The sequence below is a fragment of the Hibiscus syriacus genome, unplaced genomic scaffold, assembly GCF_006381635.1.
Source record: "Hibiscus syriacus cultivar Baekdansim isolate YM2019G1 unplaced genomic scaffold, ASM638163v2 tig00002840_pilon, whole genome shotgun sequence".
Classification (NCBI taxonomy): domain Eukaryota; kingdom Viridiplantae; phylum Streptophyta; class Magnoliopsida; order Malvales; family Malvaceae; genus Hibiscus; species Hibiscus syriacus.
Window position 1 is genome coordinate 9984742 of NW_024061947.1, and position 14684 is coordinate 9999425.

Here is a 14684-nt window from a genome sequence, read left to right on the forward strand (position 1 = left end):
TAGAATATTGAAGGCAATTTTCATCAATAAAGCATCATTTTGGTGTTCTAATTTTTGAAATCCCAATTCCTCTTTAGATTGAGGCCGACACCATCGCTCTATTTAACCACATGGACTCCTCGACCGCCTTCAGCAATACCCCAGATAAACCTTCAAATAGGCCCTTCAATTTCATTGCAGACCCGTTTTGGGAGGACCGGAGATTGCATCGTATAGATAGGAATAGTCGCAAGCACTGATTTCGTAACTGTAATTCTTCAGGCAAGAGAGAGAGTCTTCATCTTCCACCCACTCAATCGATCCTGAACCATTCGAACCAAATAATGATAGCTAGCCGTCATTACACGACCATGGAGAAGCGGAACCCTCAAGTACTTCCTAACGTCTGATACCTCACTAACTCTGAGATTTTTACTAAGCTGTTCTCTAAGCGGCATACTAATATTCTTGGAGAATATAATTGTCAACTTAGCCCCACTATCCTTTTGACCAGACGCACCACAAAAAGCAGCCAGAACTTCCCGAATAACTTCACTCTAAGTAGCTGAGTCCTCAACACTCCTTGTGAATGAACACTCCTTTGGATTGCATGAGCCAAAATTCCATGCACAGTGTAGACATCAATTTTTTTTCATTTAAAATTATTATTATTAAAATTATTATTATTAGTATTATTATTAGTATTAGTATTATTATTATTATAATAATTATTATTATTATTATTATTTATTATTATTATTAATATTATATATTATTATTATTTAATAAATAATTACAAAACTGGAAGCCCATTTACAAGCCCAAATACCATGCCCAACCAGAACCGACCCATACCCAAATGGAAACCCTAAACTGATTTAGGGTTTCAGCTAGGGTTTTCAAACCCTAGCCCCCAGTCGCCGTCAACATCATCAGCCGTTGGATCTGGCAAGATCCAACGGCCCAAAAGGGTTCCAGATGGAAAACCCTAGGTTTTCTAACCCTAGCAGCCAGCCGTTTCTAGATGCTTCCAGCCACCTCCGATGAGTCCAGGTGGTCCAACAGTCGCTGCCGACACTCCAGAACGTCACGAAGCTACCCACGTTGAGCCCTATGGTGAGTCACCACCATAGCTATGGTGACTCACCGGGCCTTTCATCTCTGGAACCGGTCCAACGAGAGCCTCGGTGGTGGCTATAAAAGCCACCCCACTTGCAAGAAAGAAGACAGCCACAGAGAGCAACGGAGAACACAGAAAAACACGAAGAGAACAAAAAAAGAGAGAAATACGAACAGCAACCAACAACCAGACCAAAACAGAAACGAAGAGAAGAAGAGGAACTTACCCTTGAAGCCTCGCTCATTACCGGAAATCCCGAGCGTCACCGGAGTCTCATTTTTCGAAGGTAAAAAAATTAGATCTACAGGAATCTAAGGGTTTTAGGGAAAATAAAGACCGGAATCGGTCTTAGAGCGTTTAGATCTCTATTTTAGGTAAATTTGGGAATTTCCGGCCACCAGAGGCGGTGGCCGGCGGCGGAACTTGCGGCAGATCATGGTTGCCGGCCGGTGGTCAGCTCTCTCTCCGGGGAAGAGTTTGGAGAGAGCAGAGAGAGTTTTCTCTCTCACAGAAAGAAAAAAAAGAAAGAAATGAGGAAGATGGCATATAATGGCCGGCCGATTGGGTATTTAAAGCCTTCCCCAAACGACGCCGTTTTGGGGAGGGATCTGTCCGTAATTAACAAAAAGATTAATCCCGTCCGCCATCCCTTTAATTTGTAATCTTTACCTTTTAGTCACTGAATCAAATTTTTGATCCTTTTAATTCGGTCTCTACATTTTATGTATTTATATTTTAGCCATTTACCGTATTAATAATATATTTAAGATAAATATCATATTTAGTCTTTTAATTTTAATAAATAATATTTAATCCCAAGTATATATATTTTTAATTTATTTTAATATGATATTCGAATTTTATATAGTTTTAAATTAGTCATCAAATTAATAAATAAGGAAAATAGCATGTTTAATCCCTATAATTTTAAATAATTAATTATGAATTAGGTATTTAATTTTATTAGATTATAATTTAGTCCCTAAGTTTAATATTTTCATTTACAAGCTTATTATTTTTTATTTTTTCATACCATGTTTTAATTGTATTTTAAACATTATTTAATCATATGTTACCTTTATATTTATGTTCATATATATTTAATTATCATTACTATTATTATTATTATTTTATTAATTATGTCAATATATATAGTCTTATAAATATATATAATATTATTTATTTATTCTATTTTCCTATTTATAAATTTAATTTTATAAATTACTTTTAAGAAAATAATCATATTTTGATATTTATTTGTTTTTAATATCAAAGAAAAAAGTTGTCTTAAGGTACCTAGAAGCTCTTTTCTGATATTTTTGAATAAATAAATATCTTACTATATTAAAATAAAAGGTTTTTGATATTTATTTTTAAATATTAAAGAAAAGAGCTGTCTTAAAACACCTAGAAGCCCTTTTCTGATATTTCTAAATAAGTAAATATATTATTTATGTATATTAATATATTTTCTTAAAATTATTTGAAACAATAGAATTATGAATTAAATATATCTTTGAATTTTTAAATTTCCAATAATAGAGACAATTTATAATTAAAAGTACCAATTTTGGGCGTTGTAGGGGTGCTAATCCTTCCCTAAACGTAACCGACCACGAATCCCTTTTTATTAATAAAAAAGAATGAATTTTTGGTTAAACGCAGATCAGTTTATCTTTTAACTGATGTTTTCTTAAAAACTCTTTTAAAAGATAATTTTTAGGTATTGGACCTACCTAACCCAAAAGGCCGATGGCGACTCCCGAATTATTTTTTTTAAACCATTTATTCACATCACTTTTCCCGCCAAATTTAAAAATTCGTGCCCGGACGAAAACCGGTTACGACAGCTTGGCGACTCCGCTGGGGATTGTCAAACTTTAAAATCAATTATAAATTGTCTCTATTAATTAGAAATTAAAAATTCATTTATTTAATTTTTAATTCTTTTCTTTCAAATTTTTATTATTTATTATTTTTATATTAATATTATTTTTTTATTCAGGTATTAATTATTTTATTTATCTGTTAGAGGTTTGAATATTTCTCCTCACACACAACACTTGCATTGCATAACATAAAGCTCTATAATTGAGCTTGTCCCTTTTAAGTGGGAGTGAAAGCGACGTCTTCGTGAGAATTTATTCTCCGTGTCAGACCTAGCAAGTAACTTTCGGGGTTCATATGCTTTATGTCTTCGTGAGAATTTATTCTCCGTGTTAGTCATAGAGAAATGTATCCCCTCGAATTGAACTCGGTCCGTTTAAGTCTGTAATGGACTAGGATTGAGGGTTTGACAGCCCAAGGGGGCATCAACAAGAACAATTCGAGTACCTTTACTCCTAGAACTGAAACTCTGCATATAATGAACCCTAGAACTTCTCCTAATCTAAGACAGTACTGAACCTCTGTTTATAGGTGTATACAAAGGAGAATAAGCTCTAGTTTTAATTTATTATTATTTTTTCTCCCTGAATAAATGCATGCGAACTAGAAATCATGCGATTAGGTTAATTTTTCCAAACAAAGCATGGAACTAGAAAGCATGAGGTTAGGATTTATTATGATAAATAAATTTTTTCTTTCAATTAGTTGGTATTAACCATTTTATTTTTTTTCTTATTTTCCCATGTATGTTATTTTTGCTCTAATTTGTTTAAATTATTTTCTTTTGTTTGCATTGCATGATCATGACCAAAAGGTGTTAACTGAAAAGACTGTTCATCAAATTAGAAAGAAATCATAAATGGACAAAAAGTTTTATGATCGACAAAATATGACGCAGCAAGAAAACATCCTGAGGGAACTCTAAAGATAGAGAAGAGCTATGCACCCAAAGATTATATGCCCATTGAAGAGCAAAAGGAGATACGAGAAATAAGAGAGCAGATGTCCAAAATGATGGATAGAATATCTGTTTTGGCCAAAGGAAAAGAGATTCCAGCACAGAAAGAGAGAGAGCTCAATGAACCTAACTCTGCAGTTTCAGATACGCAAGGGATTTCGATTCTTAACCAATTTGAGAAATTACAGACAGTCATCATTCGTATTCACAAATCGTATGGAGATACCAAAGAAATGGTGACCATTGTAAAAGCTCTCAGAGATGAGAAGAAATCATGTGATCAGAAGTCATCAAAGTTTGGTCTACTCCCAATGACTAAAACTCAGGTTCAATCCAAGACAAAAGGTGGTTCTCATGTTGATGCTATACCTATATCATATAAAGAGTTGTATGAGAAGCTATTTGAAGCACGAGAAGTGGATCCATATTATATAAAACCGTTCCAACCTCCGTATCCAAATTGGTATGACATCAACGTTCATTGTGAATATCATGCCGGAGCTCAAGGACATACTATCGAAAATTGTCTTGCCTTCAAACGCCGAGTCCAAAGTCTTTTGAATCATGGAATCTTACAATTATGGTAAATGATCGACCTAGTTTGGTAACCAAGGGTCCTGATAGATTAATACCAAAAGTCTTCAAAAGTAAGAATATCAGTAGGTGCGCCCAGAGAGAAGAAGATTTGCTGAGGTTTGAAGCTCAAATACGTCATTTGAAGATTGAAAACAATAAATTGAGCACCAAAATGGAAACCATACATGAAGACTTCCAGAAGGTCAGTCAAGCTTTTCAAAATGCTGGTATAGGAAACATCCCAAAAGAGTGGATAGCAGGGGTCACCAAACTGAAAAAGAGTTGCAACATACATGAAGATTTTGTCCAAAAACTTTTTGAACACAAATGTTCTCTCGCAAAGGAAAATGATCAACTCCAAGAATTAACATAGGAGATGAAAAAACCCCAGAATGTCATGAAAGAAGCTGCAGTCCAGACAAGCAATATGGCCCATAAGATGATAATCTAACTTGGTTTTAGAGAAGAAAATGGGAAAGTTATTCCCTTTATGTAAAGTTTTGTTGAAGTTAGGATTAAAAGTTGTCCCCTACATGTAAAAGTTTTGTTTGATGTACCGAAACTTTTGTGTTCAATGAAATCTGTTCTAAGATGATCATTCTTAAGTAACACCTTTTCATACATGCATTTACATTTTGTATCTGTGCATTTTCATTTTGTATTTTTACTTTTTATATCTTTGAATTGCACATTTTGCATTCTTATTTTTCCATTTATGCATTTTTCACATTTTTATTTAAGTACTGTCATGTACTTTAATTATAAAAACATGTTAATAATTAATGAAAGGTTTTGTAACAGTAAAACCAAGGTCATTCATTCATATTACTTTACTGTCATCATGGAGCAATCTTATAAGGGATTACAAGATCAGTGGCCAGAACAATTGACGGGGTTACCTCCGGATATAAGGAAAGAAACATCAGATTCAGTACCATATGGATCAAATCAAATTATCCAGTATGTGACATCTGATAAAGAAGAGATAATTGATAAAGAGCAACCATGCTGTCAGATTAAAGAGTCGAAAATGATAAAACCCTATGGGGCATCCCAATTGAACCCAAAGAATAGCCTTGTTCATTATTCACAATATGAGGAAAGATTCAAGAAGATGGATGAAGCAATCAAAAATATGAAATGTGTTGATACTTCCCACAAAGAATTAGAAGCAAGAGAGCTTAGCTTAGTTCCAGATTTGATTATTCCCCATGAATTCAAAATGCCTGATTTTGAGAAATATGATGGCACCAGTTGTCCCTTAATCCATTTGAGAATGTTTTGCAGAAAAATGGGAGGATATTTAAATTCTGATGACCTGTTAATTCACTCTTTCCATGATAGTCTTATTGGCCCAACAGTAGTCTGGTACAATCAGTTGACCCAAGAACAGATAAAGAGATGGGTAGATCTAGCTGATGCATTTTTGAGACAATATCGGTATATTAAAGGCTTAGCTCCAACACGTATGGATCTTCGAAGAGTAAAGAAGAAAACCAATGAAAGATTTCAAGAATATGCCTTAAGATGGAGAGGAGTGGCAGCACAAGTTCAACCTCCCATGATAGAAGAAGAGATATCATGTATGTTTCGTGATTCCCTTCCCGCTCCTTTCCGCGAGTTGATGCAGGCAAATCCGACAAAGGAATTCGAGAATCTTGTGACAACTGGAGATTTGATTGAGAATGTAATCAATGAAGAAAACTCAAAAGTCATATCCAAGAGCCCGATGGATCAAAAAGCAAAAGCTGATCATGTGAATGAATGTTGCATCCAGAGTCCTCGTAATTACAAAAGAAAAAGAGCGAGTAACTGCTCAGATCGACCAAAGAAAGTCATGCGATCAAGACAAACTTTGGAAGTATTCCAAACTTCCATTTCAGACTTGTATCCTCATTTGGTTAAAGGTCAATACATCACACCAAGACCAACTAAAGTGACATCAAACCCTTCTGCTCATAGTTATGATCAAGATAGTGTTTGTAATTTCCACTTGGGGGTAAAAGGGCATTCTACAGGCAATTGTAGGCCACTGTTGAAAGAAATAGAGATGCTTGTTGACAAAAGAGTCCTGACACAAGAAATGATCAAAAAATGGGGGACAGATAAAGACAATGACCCTGGTCCAAGTATACACCCAACATTAGAGGAGGCATGATGTATAAACAAGTGGAAGTGTTATCTACCACTGTAGTACTTTCTATTTTCAGCATCTTGTTTGAACTTGTTTTTGTTCCTTTCTCCGCTTTTTGTGCAATAAATAAACTTGTGTTGCTTTTATGGTTATGAGCAAGGAATCAAGTTTAACCTTGAGATTCTTGAGTATCAAGTAGATTAAATATTCTTTTAATTTTTCAAGAGTTATAGATCTTTGGCAAGTGGTAAAATTATATCTTCCATACCCTATCCAATGCCAATTACTTAACCCTTACCAAAACCAAATATTGACACTACAAAGTTCCCGAAGTAATGTCTCCATCTGTTTTTGAGACACCTACTCCAGATGTTTACCTTTTCGGGTAGAGTTGATTGATGATACTACATTCCACCATATATACGACTTCAAAAGTCACACATTTGTCCTTCTAAAACCATCATAAACCAAAAGACCTCAAAAGAACCAAACTTTCAATTATCCGTGAATCTTGCTGCAAGAAGAGACGAGATGAGGCATCATGGACCAACTCATTGATGATAATTTCGAGTGATTAGGGCATACTCAAAGAAGAAGGGGAAAGTGATTGATTGAAATAAATATATCATGCATTAATTACATTTTTCATGTAAATAAAATTAATCTTGAATATTCATCCCTCTGTGGATACCTCTTTTTACAAAGGTTTCTGTGTATGAGATGACGAACGGCATTGTTTCATTTATCCTTTTATATATATAAATATATCATTTGTTGTCCCCACTTGAGCCTGAATAATTTTTCTTCTGATTCAACCCTAACCAAGGATCACCCTCCACATTAGAGGGCAAGGTGAAGGATATTTTCTCACAAGAATGAAGATTGTCAATACAGTTTTATTACGAAGACAAGTTTCCATGAAGTCATGAAAGTTTTGAACTACAAGTATGTCAAATACAGAGTGCTTGAAGATCAATCCAATCAAGAATAATGGAAAACCTCCAAAATGCAAAAGGAAAAGGAGGTGCTCAAAGCAATTGAAGTATTATACTCATCCAGCAAAGAAAGAATAAAAAAAAAGAAGAAGAAAAAAAAAAAGGAAAATTGAATCAAGATGAGTGATTTATTGAGCCTCAAGTTACAAGGTTGATCAAGTACAAACAAGAAGAGCAAGAAATGCTGAAGATATGAGAAATTGGAAATTAATCCAAAATTTGGCAGTCTAGAGGGATCCAAATGATGGAAAAATTCCCAACAAAGCAGATCCAAGTTAAGCAAGGCAAGATTGATGGCATCAAAATGAATTGATCCTTGGTTTGATTACCCTTAAACACTTATTTGGGGCCTTTTTATCCCTTTCTTTCGTAACCATAAGCCATGGCCTACATTACGTACCTGAAAAGTCCATTCTAATCATACATAGATTTCTAAGTAAAAGATGATATCTTTAGAATTCATTCCGCCTTCCAAGATTGATTTTTATTTGCAAAAATTGTTTTTTAAAATCTTTAATGCATGATATGAAAAATGATAAAGGGGGGGTTCAAGATGTAAATTTTTAAATAACATTTTGAAACCAAAGGAGGATTCGAGTTGAAAACCTAAAAAAGGCGGCTCGAATAATGAATGGTGCAACAACGACATAAGAGACGATTTTAAGCTCTTAAAAGGAGCACCGCACATCCCAAAGACGTTCATGAGATTTTGGAAACGAGAAGCATCTCTACAAGATGAGCATAACAACCATTTCTTCAAGTTAGTAGAAGCCCGAAGCGACATACTGAACCAACTTGAAAGAACCTACTTTACCAGAATCCACCTACACCTTAAATCAGTCAATAGTTTTGACACTTGCCATAAGACTATGATTTTTGAATGATTTAAAAGTGTAGTTGATTTATTTGATATTCATTAAATTCATTGTTTATAATTTGATTATATTGTGAACCTGAAAGGGGTAATACTTTGCAAAATTCTTTCATTCTTCAATAAAGAAAGGAGAAAAAACATTTTCAAACAGGACAGTCTCAAATGAGGAAAGTCCTTAAAGTAATTGTTGCTTATTTTACCTCTGTAGTAGAAAAAGAATGAACGAGGCCAGAATAATGAAGCACTTCACATTTCTGAAGGCAAATGGTCCAAGAAGCCAGAAAGTCTGGATACTTGAACTTGTGACACTTCCCTATGACATTATTATCAACTCATCAAGAAAGATTATCTCATGCTGAGGGCGATAAGCATCACCAGACAGATTATTTTCCCAAACCATCAATTTATGTTCTTTAAAAGATCACATTATAACCATGAACAAGTCACTACCTGCACTCTGGTTATACTGTGACGCTGGCTCAAGTCTTGATACATCATTGATACTTCTTCTATGCCGATCACTTTCTTTGTCAAGATGATACCCATTATGTCCTTCAAAAGATTGCTGAATTTGAATTTGAGGACTTATGGCACAGAATAAGACATTGGAACAAATTCTACATTTGTATGCCGTACAGGATTCCAAAAGTTGAGATAACCAGTTTTACCATCAAATAAACCTTTCCATGGTTAGGGAAGAGTGGGATAAGACAGTGTGTATTTTGGAGCAGTAGAAGAGACAGTCATTGTGGTAGTCATTGTAAGAAAATGCACCAGCAAAAATCTTCTATTGTATCCTGATGATGTTTATTTCTTCCAGTAAGGTTGTTACATTCGATGTCACCGACAACAAGGTCGAATTCGACAAATATACTCATCAATTGCTCCAACCAATCATCATTCAGTTCTTGCACATCTGTTTTCAAAAATATGCCAAGACAGTAGAAGACAGCCTCTGCATTATTGATCCCAGAAGAAAAAAGAGACAGGACATTGATATCACCAGAGAACATGTCTCTAGCAGCTCCTTATATATAGTTTTTAGGGAAACCTAGAAGCATTTCTACCTCATCAGGTTCAAGTGGAACAACTTTATTTCTTCCAACCCATACCAGATTCCATTTTCGGCACTCATCAAGAGCATACTTCTGGACACTCGAAGGTAGCTCATCGTCATAAGCTTCAAGAGCCTTACAGATCCTTTCTGTCAATCTGGAACTTCTTGTACATGTTTGTAAGTAGTTCAACTTTGTTCTTGGATCCCATGAAGACTATCATTTCTTTGTCAATGGAAAAATATCATGTATAGTGCATGGAGAAAACAAGATAAGAGGAAATCTGTTCTCAATTGGCAGATTATGAATATAGCCTATTTTCAGTGTAACAGCATGAAAATGCTTCGAATCTACAAATTCTGGCTATACATCGAATAAGTACTGTGATATTCCAGTCCAAACATTAACTGGAGCAAGTGCCACGTTCTCATAGTAGAAATAAGGAGACCCATAGCATCTTCTGGAAGTGTTCTTTGAGTTATCTGATCTGGTTTGGTATGAACCACAGAACCAGTTATTAAATTTGGAAGAGGAATGTGCTGATAACATCTTCTGGAAATGTTCTTTGAGTTATCTGATCTGGTTTGGTATGAACCACATGAACTAGTTATTGAATTTGGAAGAGGAATATGCTGATAGCATCTTCTGGAAATGTTCTTTGAGTTATCTGATCTGGTTTGGTATGAACCACAGAACCAATCATTGAATTTGGAAGATGAATGTGCTCATAGCATCTTCTGGAAGTGTTCTTTGAATTATCTGATCTGGTTTGGTATGAAACCACAGAATCAATCATTGAATTTGGAAGATGAATTTGCTCATAGGAGGAAGAGGAATGTGCCAATAGCATCTTCTGGAAGTGTTCTTTGAATTATCTGATATGATTCAGTAGGAACCCCAGAACCGATCATTGGAATTGAAAGATAAACTGCATGATCATCTTCATTAAGAAGCTTCTTTTCAAGCTTCATTTTCTTATTCCTTTCCCACAAATCATAGCCCAAGTTTCGCCTTTGCTTGTAATTGGAATCATTGCATAATGGCTTCCTATCTTCTACCATAAGAAGTGCATCAGTAACCTTAGCCATTTGATCAGCACATATAAAATCTGTCAACTCTGTAAGTGATGAATCTGGATCACATCTCTCCATGGCTATTGAAGCTTCAGCCTCTGAGAATCACATTTTTGTCAAGTATAACAGTTTACTCTCCTCATCAGAATCAAAATTCATGATTTCCTCGGTATCAGAAAGAACTATCAATATATGTGAAATCATCCTGAAAGATCACTTCATAACCAGATGAGTTGTTATCAGAATCAACATGTTGCATGGGTGCGGATTTTTGATGAGCTTGTACCACTGTAAATGTAGTCTTGTTATTGCATCAGATTACTGTTTGCATAAATTGGTTTCTCTCCCACATAAAAGTATATTTCAGAGATGGCTTTCACTGAAAGATGATAAGCCACTGTGTCAGCCTGGAACGGATTACCAAGCTATTTTTACTTCACTGTCTGACTAAATTTCCTCCATATACAGAAAACGGTCACCTCATTCAGAAGACACATATCTCAGACATTTCTGTTAGAATGATTGAATACTTCTTAAGTTTGTGATAACATGAAGAGAATTTCAGTTACTTGATAACACTACTGTTTAGTGACACCAGAATGAGAGTATTCAAGATAAATAGATTTGGGGCACGAATAAATCCACAAGTACCTACAACAGTGCATTGTCAAAATTAGACCTCAAGAGGATCATGATATTCCAGTCAAACAAACATTAAGAGTAAATCAGAAGCAGAATATTGGGGCATCTCGAAAGCCCATTTCAGATAGAAATGTTTCATGTGGGACATCTTGAGGGCTCATTTCCACCAGAAATAGAATATTTGGGCATTCTTGGAGGCTCATCTCAACAAGAAGTAATGTTGAACATACTTTTGGCATCTGTATCAGCAAATGTTGGGACATTTTAAAGGTTCTTTCAGACAGATCCATATGGGGAATTTTGAAGGCTCAGATTAACAAGAAGCAAATGTTGGGGCATGCTGAAAGCCCATTTCAATCAGAATCAAGAATGTCGATGCATTATGCACGCTTGTATTACCCATGTTGGGGCATGCTGAAGGCCCACATCATCATCTGTCAAGATCATTGACTTGAACAAATATTTCCAATGAGACAGAAAGTGTGTTCTTTGATAAACTACATTACGGTTTCATGAATAAAGATGATCCCCAGGCAGACTACTCGATCCAGGGTTCAGTTCCTCAAGATCTCAGCATTGAATTTGGCCTTCTGTGTGTTGGTGATAATTGAAAATATTTCTTTGAGATTCCTAGCAAATAGTTTCAACCATACTATTGAGATTATGAAGCTATTTTTCACATCAGTTTTTGTTTCCTTGATGACATTGAAAAGGGAGACTCGACTCTCACTTATATTACTGTTATTCCCGTTGTTATTTGGGATCATCATTGCTAGCCAAGATGAACTGAGTTTTTATCTATTTTGGTTTTATCATTTGTATTTCACCCCCAGCTGCAAAAAAATTCCACGGATATCTTTCTGTACATTGATCCTACAGTTGATGTGTTTCTACTTCCTACAAAGATCATTATAGAAGAAAATGTGATCAGTATCACATTTATCTTTGCCCGAGATGATATCAAGATCAGTTAATGTCTCCTATTCAATTCGACACCAGCATATCTTGTGAATTTGACCAACTTTTTGGTCGTACCAACATTACACTTGAATCCCCACTGAGTTTTGTTCTCAAGTGGTCTTGTGACGTCATTCAAAAGCTTTGAACATTAGGCAAAGAGCTTACATGATTGAGAAACCTTGGCAGAAGCCACATGAAATGATAAATGTGTTTTCAAATGTTTTACATCTGAGCAGAAACTACATGAGATGAAGAATGTGTTGTCAAATGTTTTACGAACCAGTAATTATGATGTTGAACCAATACTGTAGATCATATGGTTTTCCTTTATTGATACAAGATGAAGTTTGTCTTCTTCAACTTCAAGATCAGAAATGAGATATAATGAAGATTTCTTTCCACATAAAGAGAGCTGAAAAATTTTGACAACAATAAACTAGGTGAGCCAACTAAGGTTGAATGACATGTTGTTGTTAAGCATCTCGACATGATATGGTCCAAGTTGCCTTATTCGAGATCTGATTATATGTGGAGACATGAAAGGAATTGGAATAAATCTTCCTTGTGATATGTTTCAAGAGTCAAATTAGAACAGGCTCTACTCTCCTAATTAATCCCTGCTGAGTCATGCATATCTACATCTACACTCTTCAAAGATGATAGATTCTCTTTTTAAAGATGATAGATTCTCTTTTCAAAGATGAAAGCTTTATGGGATTTCTACACAAGTCCAAGCAAATAAAGTTGGTTTTATCCAAGACAAAATGGGGCATCAGGGTCATAATTTTGACTACGACAAGAGTTCCACAAATGAAACATTTCTTCTAAGACTTAAATGAAGCAAAGAAGGCACCACGATACAAGTTGATCAGATGATTCTGCAGAAATGCAAGCTTGATAGCATAAGTTGCTACACTGATATCCAGAGGTAACCCTGGCAATAAATGATGAAGTGAAGGAAGACCAAGTTCACCAATTTGAAGTCAAATGAAGATTGCACCAACATTCATGCATTCATAAGAACATCATTTGCACAATAGACAATGCATTACATTGATACATTTGAGTGCATTCAAACATGAAGTTTTACAAATCTTCGGAATAACAAGAAGATTCATGGTAAGAAATAACTTACAAAAAGAAGGTATTCAAAATCGTAAATACAGGAATCATGCAAACATTTGAAAAAGAGATGGACGCAACGCCACAAAAATGAGCATTATCTTGAGATTGGGGCATGTTACCCAATCAACATGTTATTTGAAAATAATGAGAAAACGATTTCCATAGTTTCTCATTCAATCTTTTCTTAAAATGAAATTGTTGAATAGTAAGAAAACAATTTCCATAGTTTCTTACTTAGTAAACTATTTCTCACATCTGTAAGTCCTTCAGTGCATGATGTTTCCAAAAAGCCTTCGGGAGCTTTTGAGGTTTTCAATCCTTCGGGTCATCTGTAAGTCCTTCAGTGCATGATGTTTCCAAAAAGCCTTCGGGAGCTTTTTGAGGTTTTCAAATCCTTCGGGTCATCTGTAAGTCCTTCAGTGCATGATGTTTCCAAAAAGCCTTCGGGAGCTTTTTGATGTTTTCAAAACCTTCGGGTCATCTGTAAGCCCTTCAGTGCATGATGTTTCCAAAAAGCCTTCGGGAGCTTTTTGAGGTTTTCAAATCCTTCGGGTCATCTGTAAGTCCTTCAGTGCATGATGTTTCCAAAAAGCCTTCGGGGCTTTTTGATGTTTTCAAAGCCTTCGGGTCATCTGTAAGTCCTTCAGTGCATGATGTTTCCAAAAAGCCTTCGGGAGCTTTTTGATGTTTTCAAAACCTTCGGGTCATCTGTAAGTCCTCCAGTGCATGATGTTTTCAAAACCTTCGGGTCATCTGTAAGTCCTCCAGTGCATGATGTTTCCAAAAAGCCTTCGGGAGCTTTTTGATGTTTTCAAAACCTTCGGGTCATCTGTAAGTCCTCCAGTGCATGTGTTCCAAAAAGCCTTCGGGAGCTTTTTGATGTTTCAAAGCCTTCGGGTCATCTGTAAGTCCTTCAGTGCATGATGTTTCCAAAAAGCCTTCGGGAGCTTTTTGATGTTTTCAAAAACCTTCGGGTCATCTGTAAGTCCTCCAGTGCATGATGTTTCCAAAAGCCTTCGGAGCTTTTGATGTTTCAAAGCCTTCGGGTCATCTGTAAGTCCTTCAGTGCATGATGTTTTTAACGTTTCCATCCTGCTCAAACAAAAGCCAAATGAAAAAATTATTGTCTTTTTCGTCTTTGCTCTATTCTTGTTAACACAAGGATGAGCAAAGAGGGGCAGCTGTAGACATCAATTTTTTTCATTTAAAATTATTATTATTAAAATTATTATTATTAGTATTATTATTAGTATTAGTATTATTATTATTATAATAATTATTATTATTATTATTATTTATTATTATT

General features: G+C 35.2%; 1 long non-coding RNA gene across 1 annotated transcript in view; it reads left to right on the plus strand.

Annotated features, from left to right (window-relative positions):
- Positions 1-14684, plus strand: part of LOC120157388 — a 28823-nt gene that overhangs the window by 7219 nt on the left and 6920 nt on the right. The window contains exons 2-3 of the long non-coding RNA XR_005519135.1: positions 2375-2383; positions 3383-3390. This is a non-coding gene — a long non-coding RNA (uncharacterized LOC120157388). The remainder of the gene's footprint in view (positions 1-2374; positions 2384-3382; positions 3391-14684) is intronic.